The sequence below is a fragment of the Pinus tabuliformis genome, chromosome 3_1 (genome assembly GCF_031772625.1).
Source record: "Pinus tabuliformis cultivar Carrire ecotype Pingquan chromosome 3_1, CPIR1, whole genome shotgun sequence".
In the NCBI taxonomy this organism is placed as follows: domain Eukaryota; kingdom Viridiplantae; phylum Streptophyta; class Pinopsida; order Pinales; family Pinaceae; genus Pinus; species Pinus tabuliformis.
Genome location: NC_142301.1, coordinates 519,150,236 through 519,160,078, shown reverse-complemented (window position 1 = coordinate 519,160,078; position 9,843 = coordinate 519,150,236). Strand labels below are relative to the sequence as shown.

Genomic DNA, 9,843 nt, shown 5'->3' with positions numbered 1-9,843 from the left:
GCAATTATATTATAGATCAACTAGTTGATCGTTCCATGATTTGCTATTCCAAATCTGTAACTTACACCATTGTAAGCTCTTCACATCCATCAAGTGTAAGGAATTTGGGAACTATCTAGATCCCTTTTCTAATATTCTCACCAGATTTTTGGTATCTTATTATGTTACTTTCAAATCAACAAGCCTCAACTATGGTGATTACTCCATTATTTCTAAGGCTATATTTTCCTTCACAACTGTTATAAATATTTATTACGATTTGTCTCTGTGTGATTAATTCTTAGTTAGAAATCTTGCTCCACAATTTCATGATCGTCCTTAATTACCTTATTTTTTTTGTAGTATATATATTATTGTTTAAGAAAAAGGAAATATCCAATGGATTATGTTCCCTACTTCTAGGCTCATGAGTAATGTATTTAGGAAAATTTCCTTTTTATATAGTTTACCTAAAGAATCATTCCAAAAGGAAACTTAACACACCTTCCTTTAAACATATCTATGGTACAAGGAGTCATGCCTACTTGTGTACACATTTTTTTTTTCTTGGTTCGGTTGTGCCCATGCTTCCTTATCACTCTAGCTCATGGACTTATTTCAGTGATGACCAAGTATACTTTCTTAGTTATTAAATGAGTCTTTCAAGCAGTTAAGTTTTCCCCTAAGCACCCACTCAATCCTTTGTATCCAAGGGTGACCTTATCAATAAGTTAACTACTATTTAGTAGCTTAATGAATGTAATGGAATTACCTAAATTTATCCTTCACATAATTTTCCACTTCTTTTTCCCTTAAACAGACCACAGTGCTGAACCTGGCTCTGATACCACTTGTAACATTCTTACTTAAGCACTTAAACTACACCTTAAATTTTTTTAAATTTAGCCAATATATATCACATGAATAGTTACCATAACTTACCTTGCGGGATTCACATGGGTATAGTCTAATTATCGATACAACGTTTGAACCAAATTCAAGATACTTAACTAAAGCATATAATTTTTATGAACGATGTCGCTATACCTTAACCCAATAGTTGATGTATAAATGGAAAACCATGGAGAAATTTCTCAAAGGCTACCACCCGCGGCTGTCAATCACAAGGTAAGGACCAGTGGTAGAAACTCCACCGTAGATGATAGAGTTATAGATCCAACGATCAATCTTCATTCTTGAGAGGTTAGGGTAACTGATCCCTACCCCATCCGTAGCTCAACCACTCATTCGCACCGACATTATTCTCGGTCGATCTCTACATCTCAAATGGCATGGGCTAGTTCTAAGAGTTACAGGAACAACAACCTTTGCTTATGTGGGGTGCATATAGGTCCTCGTTTTAACATCCAACTCAGCCAAGTTGAATCAAAATGAGTTTGATACTCTGGCTAATGTTTTGTGTTACAGTTCCTGCAGGTACTATGCTCGTGCATATCCTTACTTTCATGTTATTGTCATTTATAAGTTCAAATATAGTGACTCGGGTTTCATTTTGGTATGAGATTTGTATGCAAGTACAAGATATTTACCATATTGATGTTATCCCCATGCATGAATTTTCCTCGTGCTCACTACCAATTTTATAGGCTTAGAACGACAAATGAAGGTAATGGTTGAACCTCTTCTGAATTGCAGACGAGGGTTTGAATTCTGACCCTCTAGGAAACAAGGTGAGTCGTCCAATACCCCATTTCACTTTTAACCCTACAGCCTTTACACTTATAGAGGATGCTGCTAAGTTTTTATGTTGCCTATTGCAGGTACCATACTCATTAGTTCTCTGGGGAATGAACCAGGCGACCATCTGAGACTATACCCTTACCGGCATGCTTAGGTGTTGGAGCTCTGTTACGAGTCTTTGCATAGAATATAGTTATAATTATAGTTGTATAATTTTTCATGAATTCTAGCTCAGAAAAGAGCAGTGATCCAGTGAATCCTTGTGGATTTTCTATCAGATGATTTGAACCTTAGCTAGATAAAAATTCTCGCTTTATTTTGTTTTACCTCATAGTTAAATTTCGACCTTGAGGTATACCTCAGACATAAAAGAATTTCCTTATGTATACCGAATTGTTTCAGGTTTATTGAAAAGATAATATTTAATTCATGATTCTTCTATCCAGATGTAACTCGTGGAGTAGTGCATGAGTTTTTACTTCTTGTTTTTCCCAAGTCATTTTCTTTCCAACAAGGGTTTTATTTTCCTTATGTTACACTTACATATTTCAATATCTATGATTAATTCTGAACAATGCATGTATATCATATAACTCAATTTATAATTTAAGAGAAGTTTAGTAGGGTTACTTGGGGAGACTGGACTCGGTTGTTGGTTCTTTCCGGTGACCAGGATCTAAACCCCCTTAGTTTCCCAATTACCCACCACAATGTCATCCTCAACCACAATTCCTTTCCGATAATGGATAGGACTATTAGGAATTCAATCTTAACATTAATTTCTACACATACAACTTGGAATGGACCCAACCTTGCTTATTGGAGGTTGACTACGATACAGGGTTGTTTTTGGAACCATGCTTCTAAAATATTGGTACTTGGAGTGAGGTTTTATTTTTAAATAATTTTGGACCACGACCTCTACAATTTATTAGGCCTTATTTCTTTCTTGTCTTCTTTTCATGGCCTCTTGTTTTATTGTAATTAAAAGTCACTCTTAATTTCATGTGATGGTTACATTCAACACCAAGACAGACTAGCTTCGACTCCAAGTTCTCTTTAGTAATTTATCAGGAGTAATTGTTTTTAATAAATTTCTGTTGTTTGGTAGTTTTCCATCAATAATATTTTGACGAGTATCATTTAAGAATTTATTACTACTCTTAATTCATGAACATAAGCCATCTAATTCTCAGTCGTTCCTTTTCTATTACTATAATCGATAGCACTCATCCTGATCAGTAGATAGCATTTTGTTGTTTTCGAGTGGGAACTCTTGGATATTTGTTCCACAAAGAATCGAAATTGTATCATTACTATTATATATATGCAGAATGGTATGCCTCCAGAAACGTGTTTATATACTTTTATATCTATAGATTAAACCTTTAATCCCTATGCCAGATTCCTACCCAGGAGCTTTCCGCCCCCTTCTCTTTTCAGATTTTTCCATCTGGCTTTGGATTTTTCTAGGCTAACCATCCAGTGCCTAGTTCAGTTTGGCTTAGGACTAACTGATGTCCCTACTTAATAACTCTAATAATTTACATATTTACCATAAAATAAAACGATATTAGTACCTGGTGTTCATTATCATAATTTCCAATTCATTCAAAAATAATAGACACAACAAGGAAATGTTTATTTTTTTCCTTTTTTAGAAATTTAATCATGGTAAAAATGCACTTATCTTGTATCCAACATGGTAAGGCTATCACAGGATTATTGAAGGGGAAATCTTGCTAATCCTGACCAACAAGAATGGCAATGAACCATTTACTTGTCTTTATATATGTATAACTTACTACATCCATTCGCTAGGAATTTTATGATTTGAAATAACAGTTTTGCAACTACATAAATATAGGTTCATTATATTCTATTGTAATCACATATTCTATACTAATTAACTCAGTAATAATATTAGATATCCACTGCCCCCATAGGCTCACAAAGACATATTCTTTTACATATTCATACATAGGAATAAAAACTATACCGTTCCTTTTAAACAGACAACGTTTGATGTTCAAAATATATGATAGAAGTAAGCCATACTTCTGCACCTACAAAATTTACTTTCATATTTCAGTAATAAGGATTAAAGTACTTATATGTTTTGTTTTAGTTAAGGCTTGCCAAGGAATACACCAGGAATTAAGTTCACTCCACCCGACCAATGAGAATGGTTCTCTATACCAATACTCCCCCGTGCCAATTTTCATTTCCAGAACAGTTGTTAACAACAACCAAGTTTGCTACAAGGCATCAGGACTATACATTCCAACCCAAGTACTCATAGACTCATATGTATGGCTTCGTGTTTCCACTAGCTCCAACCAACTCGAGAATTCCCTACTGGAAGCGTCCTGCCTTCCCTTGACAGTATCTTGTACAAGGAAATAATTTCTTTCTTTCTCTCTCCCATAATTGTCTCCAACTTTATCTCATGCTCTCCTTGGCTTTTGTTTCCCAAAATGAGATCATTTATCTCTAGGGCTGGGAGTAACTATCCCAATTGTCTGGTAAATGAAAACTTTCACTTGGTGACTTTTACCGTAAATTCCCTAGCTGGCCATAACCAACTTTTAAATAAAATCAAAATAAAATTTAAACATCACATTTTAAATCAGGCTTTCACACAACCCAAATTTTACTCAATTACTGCAGGAAAAGTGAATTAATTATTTACTTTTCACTGAGGGGTGTTACACAAGGTACATGCAAATAGTCAGCATGCAACATCATCACAACATCATCATAACTTACCTTGATTGTCTGTAGATGTAGGTAGAACGTGTCTAGATCATATACTGCCTTGACTGCTCTTTCAGGGTCATACTTTTTTAACAATTTCTCTGTGTGTCTTGGCATCTTGTGCAAGACACCCGAGAGTGCCAATGGGCCCTGTGTCATCCATTCCAAAATTTGACCAGCCATATTGTCCTCTTCTTTTGAATTTGACAGTTCAACCTCTGAATCTATTGGTTGGTCTCCACCTCCACCTCTTTCGTTGCCTTACCCTCCACTGTCTCTACAGGAACCTAAGCCCAAGAGTAAGTTGTTATCTTCTACTCCTTCTAGGAAAACAGGAGGTTCCTCTTTGTTCTCAGCAGCTTCTGCCAGCTCTTCAAGAATGGCAAGGATTACTTTTTCAATAGATGAGAATACCACTCATGTGGGTGTAGTATTTTGCTTCCTTTGTGAAGAGGGAAGAGTGTGTACTCATGTAATCAATCCAACAGATTTAACAAACAAATGGGTGATGGGACGAACAGCACAAATGTGATGATATGAAATTTCTTGTTCGGGCCTAGGAGGTGAAGAGTAACCAACTTCAGAGTTGCACGTGAGAGAGATGGATTCTATGTTATTGCCTTGATCAAATGATAGATAAGTGGGGTTGAGAGGATATTCAGCCATAAACTACTGGCAACCCTCCTTCTAGCACCAGAAACATTGACAGTATTGGACCCGCCAACATTCATGGGATCTCCCTAGTATGAAGTCCCAACTAGACCTCACACCATTTGGTGTAGGAGTCCCATACGATATGATGGTCCGGTTTCCATTATCTTAGAGATTTTTCTTAGCTATTTTTGTTCAACACATGAGAGTGTTATGCTTGTAACTTCAAGAAAGCGAGGTGAGTATGCCTAGTGCATGTGTAATGTAACTTTCTGCCTGTTTTCTCTTACTGTAAGGGAGAAGGTAAAAGTGAGCCTGTAGATGAGAGGTAGTAGTACCACCCAGGGAGAGAGATGTGGAAACAACAAGGGTATGTCCAACGTCCAGTGGAACAGTCCACAACAGATGTGGCAGTTGTTAAAACCAAATTGCAAGGGAAAACACGTACACCATCCAGTAGAGTAGTCCACACGAGGGTGATGGTCGTTATAATAAGGAAAACGAGAATGATCCATCTAATGTTCTGCGGAGTAGTCTCATTGTCTAGGAAATCCTCTTTGTGGAAAGAGATGACCCCTCTAGCCCAATGAGTGGGACTAGCAACCTACGTGACAATCTACTGGACACTTTCCTAAGTTACAATTGAAATAAGAGATGAAGAAGATGGCCTACCTCATTCTGATGCTATCATGTCTTCCTTTGTTGAAGACCTTGAATCACTTGCATCACATGCTCGGTCCTGCTGCTCACAGTGTTTAAACACCTGCACAAGAGATCAAGACACAAAAAGGCATGCAAATACAAATAGCATAATCAAAAGTAACCTACTTAACAGATCAAAGATTGTCAAGATAAATGATACATAAGCATACACATTTATGGAAATGAACCAACAGTTGTATATTAATTGAATAAAGGAGGAAGCAGACCACCAAGCCTTGATGTCAATAGGCTCTCCTTGAATGAATGTCCAATTCAAAGCTTAAGCTCTCCAAGCACGCCTTCTCCAACCTAAATGAGTATCATGTAGGCACAATCTCACCATAATGGTGCAAATAGACAAAGACCAACCATTTGGGAATGGGAAGAGATGAATATAAAGGTAGGGAAAGGGAGTTAGGATCTCTCCAAAGATAGGAGAAGGGCCTCGTCTCAAGGAGGTAGCTCATAGGGATAAGACTAAAAGGTCAAGTTGAGAGAACTCGACCTCATCCATGTCAAAAAACCTCCAACTCGTCACTCTGGAATCTTCTAGATCACGAAGCTTCCCATCCTCTTTTGGAAAAATTCTTTTTAGGGATCATCACAGGTATACAAGCAAACAGAGTGATGGCATCGTGGGTCTAGTGTAGTGCAACTAGCAACCAGCGTGGTTTTCAGTATCATAAGAGCAATGATTCTAAAATTAGGGTTTTAGAGCCATTTCCTTCAAGGGAAGCTCAAGGAATTTTCCAATCAATGTTTTAGGGAGGATCTGAACTGCATATCTAAATGAGTAAACTACATGATGGTCATGTTTTTGGAACTTTGAGGTATCTCATAGAGAAGTGAAGGAGATGTGACAAAATATTGTGTAACAGATGCCCCCTAAAGCATGAAGGAAGAATAACGAGTGATGGTTGAGATTCTTTACGAGCTTTTTCAAGGACGAGAACAAACATTGTCAGGAGATCTACAAATCAAGGATGTATATACATATACATATTTGATATCAAAACATGAATCCAGGAGATGCATGAAGCCATCCAGATAATAAGGACTATGTGAAAGGATCCATGGCATGGGCGCAGCCATCCAAATGAAAAGGATCAGTTGTAAACCTAAGATCCAAGGTATGGACGCAACCACCCAAGATAGAAGGGTAACCATAAATGTAAAGTCCCTCGGTATGGTCACAACCATCCATATAGCAGAAACATGTGCACAATCATAAATAATACATAACTCCATGCATCTTGAGTCATATTAGACAAGACTCAAGATCATGTGCTCCATCCCAACCTGATCAAAGTATGAATTCTAACATGTGAATGAATGTGTCGAAGTCGAACATGCTAGAAAACCACTTTATTACCAGCCAATGATGTGGACCGTTAACAGGGACAAGAGAAACCATCAATAATGACAATGGCTCTCAAGGTACGATAGTATAATCCATGAATTTGAAAATGAAGTTGAAGTTGAACACTCATGTAATCACCCGATCGAAGGCCAATGATGAAAACATGTCGTTGGATGCAAAGAACTTGCCATTAATGCATGCAAGCTCTAAGGTACTGAAAGGGAGTCTCTAAGTCATCTTCCTGGATAATGAGCTGAAGTCGACAGGAAGTGACCCATCGAAGGAGGGCCATGATGAGTCCCCCATCATCGACATGAAATGAGGAATAAAGTGGAATGAAATGAATAGGATCCAAGACTGTAGCAAAGGGTCAGATAATGTATAGGTAATAGACTGCATATAGGACTTCTCTTGAACATTGGTGACATGACTTCGGAGTGTGGCAGCATTTGACTCAACATAGGACTAAAGGTCATGATGACGAAGTGGAATAGTTAGATGAGAGGCAAAAATGGATTATCCAAACCCGGGAAGACAAGTGATTGAGTGAGGATATCCCAAACCTGACACAAGAAGAAAAAGAGTGTCATGTTCAAGAGCGACATGTGGCCTAAACAAAGGATGTTTCATTTTCGTTTTTCCCCACTATTTCTAATGAGTACCCCAATTAATTTTATCACAAGCTTGAAGGGGATATAATATGCTTTTCATATAAGTTCATTCTTCAAATGAGTCCATCCTAGTAAGTTTTACAAGCCTTAGGAAGGAGAAACTTGATCTCATCATGGTGACGAGTCTTTCGTCATAAATTTTTAACGAGTCCAATGGAATAATAACTCAGTATCTTTTTCATATTTAGAGAGTTTGAAAAAGAGATGGAAAAGAAAAATCCATCATGTCCCTTTCCGTAATTTGTCCCTCGAACTTGAAAAGGTAGAAAACAATATTCGAGAGAACCTCTTGACCATGTCGAACAAGGTGTACATTTTTCGTAAATAGTCAATCTCAGCCCAAAAAAGGGGTAAACGTATACTGAGATGATGTCAATTCATTTAATTTAACGAGTTTGAAAAGACAAGTACTCGGTGATATTTTCATGTTTCAAGAGTTAGAAAAGAGCTTAAAGATGACTCCAAGGGGGGTTCCTTTTTCGTTTATTTTTAATGAGTCCGAAAAAGAGATAAAACAAAAACTCATTGAATCAATCAAGAATAATCACTGTATCCACCAAAAAGTACCTGTAATTGCACAAAGATAACCACCAATCACTGATATCGAGAAAAATAATAAAATAATGGCAAAAATGAAATTAAAACTTATAAATAGACTACAAGTAAAAACATTTTTACCATTTCACTAGAGTAAGTTTGAGAGTGCATTTTTACCCCATTTTCCTCAATTTTCAGGCGAATAGTATGGGAGATCTAGGGCATCATTTCTCAAACCATCAACAATAATGTAAGATCTCTTCCTTTGCTCTTGCATTTCATTACATTTTAATGCATTTTCATTGAATTTTTCTTGCCAAAAGGAGGGATTTTAATTTTTTAACTGCGTGAGCGATCATCGCGGGTTTGCTCATCGGACTAGCGATGGTTTCCCCTGAGACGAAAGGCCCTCACGATGGCATCGCATGTTTAATAAAAATAGACGCAATGACCGCGGGGCAGAATTTTTTAGGGAAAAATCTTCCTTTTAAGGCAAAATGTCTGAGTTTTAATCCATGAAAAAGAATTTAACTGATGTTTGATGATGTTTTGTAGGAGAGTTTTGCCAATATGGTCCTTGAATGGAAGGAAAAAGACTATGAGGCAGAAAATCATCATGGAACCCAAGATCCAGAATGTGTAAATGCTTTGAGGAACTGTGGGTTGTTGAAGTTCTTCAGAACTATAGGACTTAGAGCTCAAAACAAGCTGCTAAACTACTTGATCAGTCTCTAGGATATTAATCAGGAAATCTTCATTATTTGGAAAAGGGAGTTGGAACTGGAAGGGATATACATTTGCTTCATTACTAGATTGTTTAAAAGAGGAGAAAGAGTTCAACTCTTCGGATCTCATCCTGGAGGTGAGAGCACCAGTACTCTAGTCGTGAGACATTGCCCGGGTGTCGAAATGACAATGGTTGGGAAGGTGAAGATAGCGACTGTCACCAATCTTCCCTTGAGAACGATCCTATTCACCATAGATCACATAGTTGGGAAGCAAGGTTTACGCAAGACTTCAAATTACCAATTCCAATATGTAGTAGAACGCCTCACTCCAACAGTATTCAACTGGTGTTCAGGGTTACTAGCCAATATGAAGAGGCCGCTGACCAAGGGTAAGCGAGGAAGCTTGAAACAATTTGGCTTCGGTTCGATTTTGGTTAATTTATTTCTGGAGCATGTGTCCCTGTTTTTGTATCAGTGGAGAGAAGTAGCAGATACTGCTCCACAATATCGGAGGTTGGTCATATGGAGTGAACTCATGCCTCAAGGAGGAGGGGGTGAGCAGATGCATCTTCCTCCTTAGTTTTTTATTTGGCTGCATCACCAACTGATCGTTGTGGATGACTACGCCTATCCAGGCACAAATTTTAGATGGGGTTGGGATCTACCTCTACCACCAAGTGAAAAGTGGACTGATATAGGTAAAACATGTTTTTGTATTTTTCAATTTTTTATGAATTTTTTGTGAAAGTGTAATTGA

The 9,843-nt window shown here is 37.5% G+C and overlaps 1 long non-coding RNA gene across 1 annotated transcript; it reads left to right on the top strand.

Annotated features, from left to right (window-relative positions):
• Positions 1-1,239: 1,239 nt before the first annotated feature.
• On the top strand, positions 1,240-2,090 carry LOC149188101 (uncharacterized). The gene is made up of 3 exons (XR_016256234.1): positions 1,240-1,416; positions 1,587-1,670; positions 1,761-2,090. It is a non-coding gene; the product is annotated as an uncharacterized LOC149188101 (long non-coding RNA).
• The last annotated feature ends 7,753 nt before the right edge of the window (positions 2,091-9,843 follow it).